This window comes from Myotis lucifugus, unplaced genomic scaffold (genome assembly GCF_000147115.1).
Source record: "Myotis lucifugus unplaced genomic scaffold, Myoluc2.0 scaffold_596, whole genome shotgun sequence".
Taxonomy (NCBI): Eukaryota; Metazoa; Chordata; class Mammalia; order Chiroptera; family Vespertilionidae; genus Myotis; species Myotis lucifugus.
Genome location: NW_005871644.1, coordinates 338320 through 351545, shown reverse-complemented (window position 1 = coordinate 351545; position 13226 = coordinate 338320). Strand labels below are relative to the sequence as shown.

Sequence of the window (13226 nt, the reverse complement as noted above, 5' to 3'; positions counted from 1 at the left end):
GAACAAATTTCTCATGCCTCCTGGCCCTATTCTTATTTTTGAGTTAAAAAACAAAAACGGAAACAAATACAATATTGTATTGCAAGTGGCCCACGGCCCGTAGTTTGAGGCACCCTGCTGTAGGGAAAAGAAATATGTGAGGGGTATTTCTGAGGATAGTGAATTGAGTGCACAAAGTTTACTCAACCTCCTGTAAAAGTTCTACCAAGTGACAGAAATAATTCTCACCCTACCCCAGAGAGAGAGAGAGAGAGAGAGAGAGAGAGAGAGAAAGAGAGACAGACATCAAGTAACTGACAACACTGAGGAATTCCTAAAAGGCAGAAATCAGATAAGGTCGGAGCTACAAAGATACAACCCAAAAGAATGCCAATTACAGTAATCACATACTATTTTTCACCCAGCAGACTGAAAAATGAAAATAATGACAGGGAAAGAAGCACTCTTAAACCCCACCGGTATGAGTTTAAATTGGTGAATTCTTGTGGGAAGACAGTTTGGCAGCATCCACCAAAACCAAAAATAGGCATCCACTTTGCGCCAGCATTTCCACTTCCAGGCAACTGTCCAACGGAAATGCTGCACAGTGCACCGAGGCCCGTACTTGCACAGGTTGCGTCCATGAAGAATCAAAACTAAAACCTTAATGACCATCCTAGGTGAGCAGTTAAATACCAGGTACACCCATAAAATGAATTATTTTATAACCATCAACAACAACGACAACAAAGGCAAGAGAAGAAAATGAGTTGGACCTATATGATCTGACATGGAAAGAGTCCCCAAGACATTCTTTGTTATGGGCAAGTGAAAAAAAGAAGCCACTGCATTACACACAGAATAGGAGCCCCGCAGGGTAAGTGTATATGTGCACCCCCTGAGGAGGGCGATGGGAACAGTGCTCACCCAGTGCTGGGCACCCCTAGGGAAACGTATGTTGGGGTTGCTGCAGAATTGTGAAGAGGAACATTCATTCATGTTCCTTCTGCATTCTACCACGGTTTAAAATATTTACAATGAAAATATTTCTATAATTTTTTAAAAAAGAAGAACCAAATAGGAATGCTAATAATAAATGCATGTATATGTGAGACAGGGGCCACTTTATTGAGCCTGTAGGTATTAGGCCTAAAATCTTGAGATAAATTTTCAGCTTGGCCCATGTGGTTCAGTGGTTGAGCATCGACCCATGAACCAAGAGGTCACTGGTTCAATTCCTGGTCAGAGCACATGCCTGGGTTTTGTACTTGATTCCCAGTAGATGATTGATGCTTCTCTCTCATCAATGTTTCTATTTCTCTATTCCTCTCCTTTCCTCTATCTCTAAAAATCAATAAAAACATACTTTAAATAAAAGAGCTAAAAGCATACTTTGAACCATGCACACTTTGTCACACCTGTATGCTGATCTCATGGTCTAAACCAGTGGTTCTCAACCTTCCTAATGCCGTGACCCTTTAATACAATTCCTCATGTTGTGGTGACCCCCAACCATAAAATTATTTTCGTTGCTATTTCATAACTGTAATTTTGCTACTGTTATGAATCGTAATGTAAATATCTGATATGCAGGATGTATTTTCATTGTTCGTGACCCACAAGTTGAGAACCGCTGGTCTAAACCAAACTGACAACCCATGCCTGACAATGGGTGAACGATGCAAAGTGAAATGAATCTGGAACGTCTAGGACAGCGGTTCTCAACCTATGGGTCGCGACTCTTTTGGGGGTCGAACGACCCTTTCACAGGGGTCGCCTAAGACCATCGGAAAACACATATTGAATATATAATTACATATTGTTTTCGTGATTAATCACTATGCTTTAATTATGTTCAATTTGTAACAATTAAAATACATCCTGAATATCAGATATTTACATTACGATTCATAACAGTAGCAAAATTACAGTTATGAAGTAGCAACGAAAATAATTTTATGGTTGGGGATCACCACAACACGAGGAACTGTATTAAAGGGTCACAGCATTAGGAAGGTTGAGAACCATTGGTCTAGGAGATACAGTTTTCATACTTATTTTCAAGTTGCTCCACAGGACAAAAGGTCATCATCCTATATAATAAAAGGGTAGCATGCAAATTGACCCTAACGGTGGACCTACCAGGAACAATAGGTCACTATGACGTGCACTGACCAGCAGAGGGCAGACGCTCAATGCAGGAGCTGCCCTCTAGTGGTCAGTGTCCTCCCACAGGGGGAGCTCTGCTCAACTACAAGCTGGGCTCATGGTTGTGAGCACAGCAGCAGTGGCAGAAGCCTCTTCTGCCTCCTTGACAGCGCTAAGGATATCCGACTGCGGCTTTGGCAGGGAGTGGGCCTAATCCGGCAGTTGGACATCCTTCGAGGGCTCCCGGGCTGCCAGAGGGATGTCTGACTGCCAGCTTAGGCCTGATCCCTCAGGGAGTGGGCCTAAGCCGGCAGGTGGACATCCCCCGAGGGGTCCCAGACTGCGAGAGGGTGCAGGCCAGGCTGAGTGTCCCCCACCCCCAGTGCACAAATTTTTGTGCACCGGGGCTCTAGTTCTATTATAAAATAGGTAACAATAAAATACAAAACTAAATTATCTTCCCCAAATCACAAGCCAAATCAGTGGCAGATCCAAATCCCCCATTCCTGGAGCTCTTGGCATTTGGCCAAGCAAGGACTTTACAATCTAACAGGGATGAGATGAACATGTAATACAGGCTGTATATAATTCAAAGCAAGATGACTGGAATAAACCGACAGAACTTGGGAAGGAGGAAATACCGATATGAATTAAAGCAGTTGGGAGCACAGGTCTGCCAGCAACTACTACTCCATCAGGAATCTGCTATCTTCAGGCACCTCAGTCCAGGTGCCAAAGTAACTTTAAAACTAAGATTTAAACTGCGCTTGCTTTTAACAAAAAGGCAGGACTGAGCAAGCCCGCTGTCATTTTCTAACTTTTACCTCCATGTCTCTGGTTTAGAGGTTATTAGGGCTGGATATCCCAAACCAGCACTAAAACTACCTCAAAACAATGAGAAAAGACAAGGAAGAAAAATAAGAACTCTCCTGTATAAGCTGCAATATTTCCAACTAGCCAGGCCTCCCCCATTGTTTTCTCTAACTAGCATTTCCTCTAAATACCCATTTGGAAATTTGGGGGAATAGGGAATTATTAAATGGAAATGAAGAACTGCTTGGAATTTTAGCTCCAGACAGGATGGCAGTAACATCCCCCTCCACCCAAGTCTCTTCCTTTTTGGCAGCCCAAGAAAGAGCGAGGTCTTCCTTCTGATCACGGCTTAGGTTTCTCTAAAACAGTAAGTACCAAAGGGCTGCTCACCAACAAACAGAAAGCGAGTACAATGTGCCAAGAGAACCAGAAGAAGAAGAAGAAAGGACAAAAATGGACCAGGAGATTCCTAAACAAAGCGTAACCCACACAGATTGTGTGGAAATGCACTGGCTGCCCACGACTGCGGAACAAACCCTCAGACCAGTCTCGGTGGGACGCAGCGCGGCAGGTCCCAGCCATCCCACGGGCAGAAGCTTAGAACAGGTTTAGCGCTGAGGCTCTGCAGTTAGCCCACCGCTCTTCCAAGCTTGCCGCTGCCACCATCAGTTTTGTGACCTGGAACGAGATACTCGTCCTTCAAACCACAGTCTCTGCAGCTGTAAATCCTATGATCGGCTCCCAGGACTTACATGGCTAATGGAAACCAACTAACCTGGCTTAACAGCATTAGGGTTGAGGTGTGGCAGCGCCCGCGTGCACGGGCGTGATGCTGAGGCTCGGGAGCCTCGCTGCCTGTGCAGGCATCTGAAGACACAGGAGGGGCAAGGAAGAACCTGACTGGTGAGAAGCTGCGCTTTTGAATTCACCTCGAACGCCTCTCTCCATTCATTTAAAAGCTGGCTGTATTGCCCTAGCTGGGTTGGCTCAGTGGCTACAGTGTCGGCCTGCGGACCGAAGGGTCTTGATTTGATTCCCAGTCAAGGACATGTACCTTGGCTGCAGGTTCCCCAGCCCCGGTAGGGGCAGCTGGGGGAGGCTGCGGGGAGCAGCCAATTGATGTGTCTCTCTCACATCAATGTCTCTCTCTCTCTCTTTTTCTCTCCCGCTCTCTTTTCCTTCCTCCCTCCCTCCCTCCCTCCCTCCCTTCTACGATCTCTAAAAATCAATGGAAAAAATATCCCCAGGTGAGGATTAACAAAACAAAAAACAAAACAAAAAAACAACTTGGGGTAAAATTGCTTCATGTCTCTGTGGTCAGATAAGAACAGCAGGAAATACACTGAGACACTCTGTCCGGCAGAGAGTGGCCCGAGCCATGCCTTTCCTGACCACACTGGCTGATACTGATGTCACCCTCCTCCCATTCTCCAGATCATTCTGCACCTTCACCACAGCATCTATCACATTGGCCTTGAACCACGGCGAACTCTCCATGCTCATCTGTATAACAAAACTGAAGCCCGGGAGGGGCGTGTGCCCAAGAGCGCCGCACTATGCAGGAACTGGCACAGGGCCACCAGTCTGCCGCTACTTTTTAAAAATATATATATTTTTATTGATTTCAGAGGGGACGGGATAGGGAGAGAGAGAGACAGAAACGTCAATGATGAGAGAGAATCATTGATCGGCTGCCTCCTGCACGCCCTACACTGGGGATCGAGCTCACAACCTGGGCATGTGCCCTGACCGGGAATCAAACCTGTGACCTGGTTCATAGGTCGATGCTCAACCACTGAGCCACGCTGGCTGGGCCAGTTTGCCACTTCCAACATTCAGTTTCCATCAAACTGCAACCCCAGAGTGACCTGGTCTTTATGCAGTGAAACCTGCCATCCCGAATCCACCAAAACTGGCAGCGGTCTCTGGGTGGGATACACAAGAATACTGCATCTGTACACAAAACAGAGACAGAAGAACCGTAAGCTGGAAACAAAGTGCCCAGCCCACTTCCACCGTGAAGACTCTGTGCCATCAGATTTCGGGACCAGCTCTCAGCTGGCAGCAAGCGTGGGTCATGTGGCAGCCCAGCCACCGGACTGCTTGCGTTACACAGACAAGTAATGACACCTGATGCGCGGGCAGTGTCCAGTCCAGTTACTGCACTGCCTGCCCGTGCCAGGGTGCGCCACAGTCTCCAGCCCTGAGTGCGGGGGAGTCAGACAAGCGAACAGAGAAAGGGTGGCTGGCGGGAAACAGGAGCGAGGGAGGCTTTGCAGAAGACATGCTTGAGCTGAGCCTGAAAGCGCAGAAGGCATCAGCGAGGCAGAAGAAACAGAGGGGAAACCCAAATTCAAGGTCCCCAAGGAGCCCCAGCAAACTGGGGCCACTAAGTAACTGAGAGTGGCTGAAACCCCAAAGTGACAGGACAGTGAAGCAAGGACGGGGAGGCGGGCAGAGCCGGGCACCACGGTCCTGGGTGCCAATGCCAGGTGTTCAGCAGGGACGGATCAGGTCTGTGCTTTAGAAAGCCCTTCTGAGGAAGCTGGGAGGTAGGAACGCAGGGGGTTGATTTGTTATTCCCCATAGTGCTGTGATGGCCGCATGTATCGTAGGATTGGGGGGACCATTATGCTGAACAGTTATACCGGTGATGCAGTGGGGGAAGATCCAGGGAGCCCGGTCAGCAGTCAGCAATTCAGGCGAGAAGTGAGGGCCTGAAGGAAGGCAGAGGACAGAGAAAAGGGGAGAGATTCAATAGGAAAGACAGACCTATAGACGGAGGGTGGGGGCCGGGGGTGCGTGTGACCGGGCAATTCAGTGGGTAATGGGAGCAAATTCAGGAGGGAAGGCAGGGTTGCTGTCTTGTGGTGTGGCAGTGTGAGGCAGGGAGGAGGGGAGAGGTGGCAGAGGGTTTTGTTGTGCATTCATTGAGGCTGAAATGAATTTGGGCTCCCATATATAGATGTCCAGTCAGTAGGTGGATGTCAGGGTTTGGACCACCACAGTTATATGGGCAGTTTAAAATGACAATGTTCAGCCCGGCCGGAGTTGCTCAGTGGTTGAACGTCGATCCATGAACCAGGTCACGGTTCGATTCCCGGGCAGGGCACGTGCCCGGGTTTCCAGCTCCATCCCCAGTTGGGGGCGTGTAGGAGGCAGCCGACCAATGTTTCTCCCATCGTTGATGTTTTTATCTCTCTCTCTCTCTCTCTCTCTCTCTCTCTCTCCTCCCCCCCCGAAATCAGTAGAAAAAATATATATATAATGTGGAACTGAAACAAATCCCACACTTGACTTCGTGCATGTTCCTTCCAGTTCTCCAGGCTCTTGACCTTGACTGTTGAGAGAAAACAGCCTGGAGCTCTAGGAGTCTCCTCCTTCGTTCTCAGGAGGTCAACGGCTCCCAGACACCGGGTCAGGAGAAGGTCTTCTCCATTTCAGACCCTGTGAAGCGGAGCAACGGGATGAACTTGAGGAAGGAGGTTCTGGCAGCTCTCCATCACTCCTGATTACTGCCTTAAGGGAGGTCTACACAGGAGCTGGTCTTGTCAGCCTTTTTCTGCCGCGCCTCGCTGTCTCCCTCTTCAGTGACCCTCGCAAAGGCAGGTCTCTCTCTGACCTCAGGAAGGGCTGGCAGTGCTCCAACACAATGAAACACTGCCCAGAGTCAGCCCAACTTTAAAAAGACTTCATCTTACTGGGATGAACTTGACACATCCTTAACTAAGAAGCTTTCTACAGACTTAACTTGAGGGTAAAAGGAGAGATAGAAAGGAGCTTATGAAACCATCGCTGTTGTCAAAGAAACTTGTGATCCTTCGAGAAAGACACAAAACCATCACCATAAACCCCCAAGGGATTCCACCTAGCTAACTGGGGAAAATTAAACATGCATGCTTATTTCTGCCCACTGCTACACCTCATTAAAATGAGAGCAAAAACAAACAAAAAAGGAACAGGAGAAAGGTAACAGTGAGCATAAAATGTCAACGTTTTGAGAAAGATGAAGAATAGTTACAGCAGCAGAGCTGAGAGTGACTCCCGTGGCCGGAGAACGGATGTCGATCCACACAGGCACCTGGGGAGGCCGAGGAATAACGGCACCAGGTGGCAGAGGACCTCAGGGATGGAGGGGCTGGGAACGGGGGCTTGATACAAAGTCCGTATAAGAAGGCAGTGGACTTCCAGGTCATCTGGGGCAGCCAGTGGACTATTGCTCCTGCACCCAGGAGGGAGAAGGTGGGTTTATTCTGTGAAGAAAGTGAACCAGAGGGGCTCTAGACTTGGGGACATCAGGAACAGGGGATGCAGGGGGAGCCACTGTACGAGGAGGAAGCCAGCATCCTGAAGGACAGCGCCAGCCCACTTACCCACCTGGTCTCAGGGTGCTGGCAGCCCCACCCCACCCCAAATAGGAGGTTGGAAGATTCTTTCCTGGAGAAACCAAATACTACACAAAAAAGTTTAATGGATGCTGACTTTTGGGGATTCCCCAACAAAGCAGGTGGGCTCCTGCCCAATCAGCTTACAGTAGGTAAAACCCATCCGTGGCAAGCTCCTCCCACCTCGGCACAGACCTTCGCTTTTCAGTGTCTCGCTCTTAAATGAAAATGACAACCAAGGACCGCGGGACATCTGAAGAAAGCACTCAACATGAAAAGAGAGCACAAAACCAACAGAATGAAGGGACTCAAAGGAGCAGAAACAAGGACCCAAATAAAACCTCAACAATAAAAACCTCCTATTTGCCCGGCTCAGTGGTTGAGCATTGACCCATGATCCAGGAAGTCACGGTTCAATTCCCAGTCCGGGCACACGCCTGGGTTGTGGGCTCGATCCTCAGTGTGGAGCGTGCAGGATGCAGCCGATCAATGATTCTCTCTCATCATTGATGTATATATCTCTCTCTCTCTCCCTCCTTCTCTAAAATCAATAAAAACGTATTTTTAAAAAATAACCTACTATCACACAAGAATCAGATTAGAAAAAACTGGAACAATCAGTGCAAAGTTCTTGGAAATAAATAAATGAGTAGAAAAATATATGTAAGAGCTAGAAGATGAAGTTGAGTAAATCTCTCAGAAAGTTAAACAAACAAACAAACAAAAAAGAGAGATGAGAAATACGAGAGAAAAGATTTTAATAATTAGCGGGCCAAGAGATCCAGAGAGAAGAGGAGGAAATTATCAAAGAAGTACTTCAGAAATTTTCCTAGGGGCATGAACTCCCAGCTGAAAGAGTCCGTCCCGTGCTCAGTACAATTTTGAAAAGTCCCACCCCCAAGCACATTGTGAAATTTCAGAAACATTTCAGAACATACGAGATAAAGAGAGCAGTTTCCAGAGAGAAAAGCAGTTCACACACAAAGGATTGGGTGGCATCAGAATTCTCAAAAGCATCTCCGGGAGCCCTAAGACAAAGGAGCAATGCTTTCCAACTCTGAGGCAACGTAATTTCCAACCTAATTCCATACCAGACAAAGAGCATGAAGGGAGAATAAAGGTATTTTTAGACATGTAGGGTCTCAATTTTTACCTCCCACACACCCTTCTTATCAGGAAGTGCCTGGAGGTTATACTCTATCAAATAAATGAGCAAACCAAGAAAGGAAAACACAGGGAATGAGCCCTGCAGCAAACCTCACGATCAGGCGACCCAGCGACCTCGGCCGGAGGACCCAGGGGCAGGCGGGCGGGGTGGGGGTGCTGCAGGAGAGAGTGCACCTGGCAAGATCAACTCTGTGTCCACCCGGGACGTGGAGAAGGATACTCGAGGATTTAAAAATTATGGCTGTACTTTGGAATTAAAAGTGAGCCGGACACAGGAAACTCAGAAAACCAACGAGAGGCAGTTAAGGGGCTGTAGGAGAGAAAGGGTTGTGGTATACTAACTGGTTCAGCAGGTGAGCCATCTAAGAGCCAGAACAGCATAAACCTAAATATCCAACCTGGTCTAACAAAAAGTCATGATGTATCTGGAGGGTGAAGGGAGAGGCAGTGGAACAAGAGAGTGGAAGCGTGAAACCCTCCTCTTCCGCCGAAGGCTGGCAGAGAATGTCTAAAACGTGAAAAGCAAGAAATAGCAGCATAAACATGACATTTAGAAATGCATGCGGAGGAAATGCCTGAGGAGGCTCAGAGCCGGCCCTGGCCCTGAGGGTGGTGCAGAACGACTCCGACGGACAGGGCAGGCTGTCCCTACCACCAACAGCTATCCCCTCTCCTGCCGAAGACACTGTCGGAACAGACACGTGTTATCCATGTTGCTCACTACAGCATTCCATGCTGGGCCTTCTGGTTCTAGTCAGTAAACTGCAGACACACACCGCCAGCAAGCTCCTTAAGAGCAAGGACTGTTTGAAACACCAGCTCTAAGAACTGCCATTTTCAGCCTCTGCTCTCTCAGGCAAACCTGCACTGCCTCCCCATCGGTGCCTCTAGCAGAAGGGGCAACGAGAACAGCGCTCGAGGGAGTGCAGAGTGGAACTGTCATTTTGCGACACGGGATGACCACCTGAACACTATACCACCGTGACGTGGGCCCTGCGCCAGGAGTGCGCTGCCGCCACCAGTGTGCCCTTAAGGATTCACAGAGAAATCGGATGTATATATACAAGCCCCCGAGGTTTACACAATTACTGTGGGGGCCCATGCCTTTTATTTGTCTCAGTTTACCTTCACGTGGCTTCTTAACATGTAAGCATTCACTGCTCCTGCTTCTCAACTGAAAAAAAGGAGTGGAACTGCTTGCTGACTGGGTAAAAATAACCTCCGAGGTTCAAAACTCTGATTCTGAGCAGGGCATCGTTCAATGTATTCACTCACTGAGCAAACAGCTGTCTCACTGCACGCTCCGTGGGAGCGGGGCTGTCCTGTCTGTGCCCCCTGCGCAGAAGCAGGCACACCATGCCTGGCACAGCATACACTCAAATATCTGGGGCCAGGGAAGAAGGGGAAGCGCCATAGCGCTGTCCCAGGTACCTTACGATAAATAAGACCGAGTCCCTGCCCTAAAGTCCCTCAAACAGAAACAGAATTGAAATGCAAAGTGATAGGTGCTACAGAAGAACTGTGCAGAGGCTAAGGGAGCCCGGAGCAGGGCTAGGCTGAGTGGCATTCCATTGGCAAGAGCAAGGGAAGAAAGGCTTTGCTCACACTCAGCCAGGATGCTCTTTAACACCAGCCGCTGCCCAGGCTTCTGCATTCCTCATGCATGGAACAGCGCCATGCTCCCCCGCCTCCCCACATGCAACGTAGAGGCAGATCCAAATACGTTTACCACTGTCCCCTCCCTCCGAGGACGCACTGCAGCTGGCACACGCGGAGCTCCACAGGTAAGAAACCGACACCTAGAGAGGGTGGTCAATTATTTTTTTAGATTTTAAGAGCTGTAAGAACTCAAATATCCTGTCAAGTTATTTCCTGAGCAACAAACACTGTACACATTTTGTTAATTATATGTACAGACTCGTACTCCTCTAAGATAACATGTTACCTAGAAAGAAAAGACAGTATTTCCTCTACTGTTTAATGAATGTGTGTGTGTCTGTCCTTCTGAAGAAGAGCTTTTAAGAATCACTTGTCTGTTTGTCTGTCTGTCTAAAGACCTTTTAAGAACAATTTGCTCTCTGGTTTGTCAAAGTCCAGAGGCTTAACTGCGCTGAGGGAGGGAGGCAGATGACTTACTCAGTCGTGTTTGGGTGTCCACCTTAGGGAAACCATAAATCCGGGCTGACAGCTGTTGTCCCACATGATTAACAACATCCTGGCCTGGACAATGAATCACATGGTCACTCTACTCCACCCAGACTTTGAGATCCCTTTCTTGACATTTTCATTTAGTCTAAAAGGCCCAGAAATAACAGTTAACATTAAATGTTTACTATGATAGCCCTGACTGGTGTGGCTCAGTTGGTTGGAGCATCAGCCCATGCACCGAAAGGCTGCCAGTTCAATTCCTGGTCAGAGCACATACCTATGTTGTGGGTTTGATCCAATCTATGTTCTCAGATTGAAGTTTCTCTCTCTCCCCTTTCTCCTTCTCTAAAATCAATAACCAAGTATACTTTAGGTGGATTAAATAACTCACTATTTACTTCTCAACAGACCTGAGACAGCATAGGGATTTGGGCCCAGGCCTAAGGAAAACCGAAGATCAGAAGAATCACCAAATGGACAAACTTAGCACAAGAGTGCAGACACCCATGCACCCCCTACAAAGAATGTAAAAGCATTTGTCTCCCTTCTAACTGCTTACCTCCTTGCAGTTATCTCCTTGAAACCACAACTCCACATGTGCAATTGATGAAGCTCTGACTACTACAGACCTCCCCAGGGCAATCACCATATTAGCCCTCAGAGGGCAGGTGTGGGAGATAGTTGCTAAGCAACCAACAGAGGCAGCAGCCTGATCCTGACCAGGAAAATTCCACTCTGAACCCTTCACAAGCTCTCCTTTTCCACAAGCCTTTTTTAAAAAATATATTTTATTGATTTTTTTACAGAGAGGAAGGGAGAAGGATAGAGAGTTAGAAACATCGATCAGCTGCCTCCTGCACACCCCAGACTGGGGATGTGCCCGCAACCAAGGTACATACCCTTGATCAGAATCGAACCTGGGACCCTTTAGTCCGCAGGCTGACGCTCTATCCACTGAGCCAAACCGGTTAGGGCTCCACAGCCTTTTTGCATAAGCCTGTCCGGTGTGTAAAAGCAACGCATGAGTCTCCCAGACACTCAGTTTGGAGGACCTTCCTTTCCCCTGTGCTGCCTCCTTTGTGCGAGAGCATAAGCTTAATAAAATTTGTCCAGAAATTTCAGGCAGTTCCTCTAGGGCAGTGGTTCTCAACCTTCCTAATGCCGTGACCCTTTAATACAGTTCCTCATGTTGTGGTGACCCCCAATTTCATTGTTACAAATTGAACATAATTAAAGCATAGTGATTAATCACAAAAACAATATGTAATTATGTATGTGTTTTCTGATGGTCTTAGGCGACCCCTGTGAAAGGGTCATTTGACCCCCAAAGGGGTCGCGACCCACAGGTTGAGAACCGCTGCTCTAGAGTAACAGAACCCTAAAAGGGAGCCCTAAGAAACAAACAAGTATGGAGGTGAATAACTTATCCAGGGTCACAGAGCTGGAATGAGTGACAACTGGGTTTAACTCTAAAACCTTAAGCGCTGTGCTATACAATTTCTTGAAAACAGCTCTCTCCACACTGTTTTTGCTCAGTCTTTCATTTCCGCCCTGCTTCACATGCCCCCACTCCTCACTCATTCTCTCTTGCTCTTTTTCTTGCTCTCCAGGGTCATAAGAAACCAGTGAAGAGGACAGGGAGAGGCACTCTGTTCTATCTAGGAACCAGGTCCTGAGGGAAAGAAGTAGAGGTAGTTAACTGAAAAGCTCCCACTAGCATTTCCAGAAATCCAATTAGCTAACAAACTTGGTCACATAGGGTAACTAGTGAGAACATCAGCATTATAATGAAAGATACACACTGACTGAATTCATTTAATCTGAAGTAAAGATTTTGTTGTTTGAAGGAAATTAAAGTGACAATAATTTCAATATAGAAATCAATACATACAAAAGGCATGAACACCTCAAATGAAATATATTATCAAATTTTAGGCCCCAAAATACCACATACATTACCTAAATGTCTCAAGAACCAAAAGTAAAAATAGTATTCAGAATGTGGCTAATATGTAAGCTGAATGTCAAAGATGTATTTTTTTCTCATACGTGCAACTGACCCATAGGAGAGAATCCTGGACTTGACATGTATCAGCTACAAAACCTCTGGTAAATCATCTACCCGTGACGTAATGAGATGTCACTTGCCCATCCTACACTGCGAAGGTTGCTTTATGAAATAAATGTCATAGTGCGTGTGAACTGTAATCTGAGATACAAGGGCTTGGCATCGGCATCTAAAATGAGGCAGGCGGTCTAAAGAATGAGACCAGTGTATAGCGCTGACGTGAAACACATGGAAGATGTATGAAGTGGGAAACACACCTCCATCACAGCCTGCAGAGCATGATCTCATTTCTGTGAGAACCGTGTGTTTCTCCAAGCCAGTGCCAACAGTGAGACTGGTTAGTTCTGGGGGTGAGGCATGCATGACTTCTACAACACCTCTCTCTCTCTCTCTCTCTCTCTCTCTCTCTAATTCTCCCCCCTCCCTCACACTGCCCCCCCCCCCCCACCTTGACCAAACTTCAGTCAGGCTCCTCTGAAACTCTTTTACAACTAGGCCTTGACATTGGACCCCATCCC

At 47.5% G+C, this 13226-nt stretch overlaps 1 protein-coding gene across 1 annotated transcript in view; it reads right to left on the bottom strand.

The window, feature by feature from the left end:
- The window catches only part of ANKS1A (ankyrin repeat and sterile alpha motif domain containing 1A), a gene marked incomplete at its 3' end in the record, with an annotated part of 148998 nt that overhangs the window by 78648 nt on the left and 57124 nt on the right, over positions 1–13226 (bottom strand). The window lies entirely within an intron of this gene.